At 48.1% G+C, this 3,326-nt stretch overlaps 1 protein-coding gene across 1 annotated transcript in view; it reads right to left on the minus strand.

Annotated features, from left to right (window-relative positions):
* Nucleotides 1-2,154, minus strand: part of SLC41A3 (solute carrier family 41 member 3) — a 28,428-nt gene extending 26,274 nt beyond the window's left edge. Inside the window, exon 1 of the mRNA XM_072128845.1 lies at nt 1,968-2,154. The gene's annotated coding sequence lies outside the window, so the exon portion shown is untranslated. The remainder of the gene's footprint in view (nt 1-1,967) is intronic.
* Nucleotides 2,155-3,326: the final 1,172 nt, after the last annotated feature.

The raw sequence follows: 3,326 nt of genomic DNA on the forward strand, positions 1-3,326 counted from the left end.
CCATGACACCACCACCACCAGCCTGACCCGGTGATACAAGGCAGGATGGATCCATGACACCACCACCACCAGCCTGACCCGCTGATGCAAGGCAGGATGGATCCATGACACCACCGCCACCAGCCTGACCCGGTGATACAAGGCAGGATGGATCCATGACACCACCACCACCACCAGCCTGAGCCGCTGATACAAGGCAGGATGGATCCATGCTTTCATGTTGTTGACGCCAAATTCTGACCCTACCATCCGAATGTCGCAGCAGAAATCGAGACTCATCAGACCAGGCAACGTTTTTCCAATCTTCTACTGTCCAATTTCCAGCTTGTGCAAATTGTAGCCTCAGTTTCCTGTTCTTAGCTGAAAGGAGTGGCACCCGGTGTGATCTTCTGCTGCTGTAGCCCATCTGCCTCAAAGTTCGAGGTACTGTGCGTTCAGAGATGCTCTTCTGCCTACCTTGGTTGTAACGGGTGGAGATTTGAGTCACTGTTGCCTTTCTATCAGCTCGAACCAGTCTGCCCATTCTCCTCTGACCTCAACAAGGCATTTCCGCCCACAGAACTGCCGCTCACTGGATGTTTTTTCTTTTTCGGACCATTCTCTGTAAACCCTAGAGATGGTTGTGCGTGAAAATCCCAGTAGATCAGCAGTTTCTGAAATACTCAGACCAGCCCTTCTGGCACCAACAACCATGCCACGTTCAAAGGCCTCAAATCACCTTTCTTCCCCATACTGATGCTCGGGAGAACTGCAGGAGATTGTCTTGACCATGTCTACATGCCTAAATGCACTGAGTTGCCGCCATGTGATTGGCTGATTAGAAATTAAGTGTTAACGAGCAGTTGGACAGGTGTACCTAATAAAGTGGCCGGTGAGTGTATATATCTCTCTCACTCTGCTCCTGGACACATTGGGCCACATTTACTTAGGGCTTTGCGCCAGTTTTCTGTCGGACTTTGCACGTTCTTTCTAGTCCAAACTGCTCGCACAGGCAACCATTTTGTGGCGCAGCTGCTCCAGGCACAAGTGTTAGCCATAGATGCAATGACCTGTCCGCATCCAAAATAAACAGCTGTGTGAGAATAGCCTAAATCCGTGGAATTCACAACCTTGTGTATGAGCCCACAGAAGGCAATGGGAAAAATGGCCACAACACAGCCCCAAAACAGGTTTGTGGGCATGAGCCCTAACCAGGACCAGAACTATTTTGTAACTGATAAGATAACAAAAGTAGACAGTAGGGGGCAGCACCTCATTGCATCCTGACCCTTCGCTGTAGAGCACCATGTGCAGGGGGAGACTAGTGAGCCCATAATATCATTTCTTGGACACATACAACAGTTACATAATTGCAGCAAATCCTCAGCCATTAGAAACATCATCTCAGGATTTTTTTTCTATCCAAACAGCAAGACGTGATCTTTAAAATGTTAAGAGATTGACGGACATTGGGAGCGATTTATTAAAGTGTTTGCGCCAGTTTTCTGTCTGACTTTGCACTGAAAAGAACATGCAAACTCCTTGTACGTGTATTTATAAAGTGTCGTGGCCGCTCTGTGTCCACTGCGCCCCAAAATTCTGCACCTAAAGGGTCTGTTACTGCATAGTCGGAGTTTAGCCACATTTATTACTGACCTGCGGCACAATTTTGCAGCATGAAAAAAGTGCACCAAAAACTGTGGCACCAGTGCAGTGCAGGGAGCGCCGGATTCATGAAGACCCTGCGCCAGTTTTGATGAATCTGCCGCCCCCTGCACACTCCACAGGGCACTGCACATAGTACAGACTGCACAGGTCCTGATAAATGTGCGCCAAAGTCTATGAAAAGCTGGAGAGGTCCTGAGCATATAGTGACATCCCCCCCCCCCCCCCGAGCCTCCAGCAGGGACCTCATTATTATCAGGAGCGTTGCCCTTGGTTACGGCACAGGTTCACTGGCACAATAGAACTAGATACAGATCCGTTACCTGGGATGATTAACTCTTCATGCACCGCGGCTGTGATGAGCTGCTGGAGTGGCCCCCTGGTCGCGCTGGGGTCTCTGTCACTGTGACGACTCCACAGCTGTCGCTCTGCTGGGGCCACATTCTCAGCGTCACAGATAGTGTGGCCGGGTTAAATTTCTGTCGGCTCAGCTTTACCCTCCTGTCACAAGCAAGTGACACTCAGAGAGGGTATAAGCGGCGGTGCTGGGATACTATGGGAGGGGAACGGGGACAGATATATCCCAGGGGTGGGGCCACACACACTGGGGGGTTACATTACGTGGGATACAAGTTTCCCTTAAAATCTGATATGGAATTGAGTAAAATTGGTAGGAAATTAGAAGAATCTATGCAGGGGAAAACAGTGCCACCCCAGTCCATGGGTTGTGTCTGGTACTGCAGCTCAGCTCTATAAAGGTAGAAAGGAGTGATGTGCAACCCCGCTCACAGCCTGGGGATAAGGGGTGGCCGTTTTTTGGAAGAAGATGCAACAAAAAAATGTATGTAGATAATTATTTCTCTAAGTTTAGAAATATTTTTGCAAAGATAGCGCCACCATTGTGTATAGGCTGTGTCTGGAATCGCAGGCACATATGCTTGAGCATATGACTTGGAGTAGTCTGTGTACAGCTTTCACCTTGTTGGTGCATTCGTAGACCTTTCTGAATAAATCCCCCTCTCCCTCGCAGACCCTCGGGACACTGGAGTTGGCACAGCTCTATGAAGAGGTCTGGCGGAGCAGATTTTAATTCCTTGCTACTCATTGTACATTCCAGCTGCGCTGTGTCCTGTCCTCAGCTGCTCTGCGCCCCTTTGCCCTTCCTGTATTGCTGCTGCACATGGCGCCCCCGGGCAGGACCCCCGCGCCTGCTGCACAGATCCTGATCCACTCTATGAATCATTGAGATGTGAGTCTGCACACAGAACCCAGCAGTAAGGGTTAAATACAGGCTCAGCTGTGCTGGAACAGTAGTGCCCCTTTAAGCCAAGGCATAGAGAGAGTACTGGCCCCACCTGCAGGCAATAACACAAACTGCACCTACCTACAGATCACTCATTACAACATATAGCGCCAAATTTGAAATATAAAAATTTATTGAAATAATAATGTGGTATAAACTGAAGATATTTTTATACTATTTACTATATTTTTATACTTCTGATCATCACTTATGTAGTTTATATTTCCAGTCTACAGAAGATCTCTGCTTGCTGACTATGGCCAGAATCATTTTGGGAACAAGAAGAATAAGATATGGATTATTAGGGAAATAGTAGGTATTTACTTACTGTGTTTATGGAAAGAGGGACTAATCAGGGGATTGGGAAAGCTGGGTAACA

This window comes from Engystomops pustulosus, chromosome 10 (assembly GCF_040894005.1).
Source record: "Engystomops pustulosus chromosome 10, aEngPut4.maternal, whole genome shotgun sequence".
NCBI classification, from domain to species: Eukaryota; Metazoa; Chordata; class Amphibia; order Anura; family Leptodactylidae; genus Engystomops; species Engystomops pustulosus.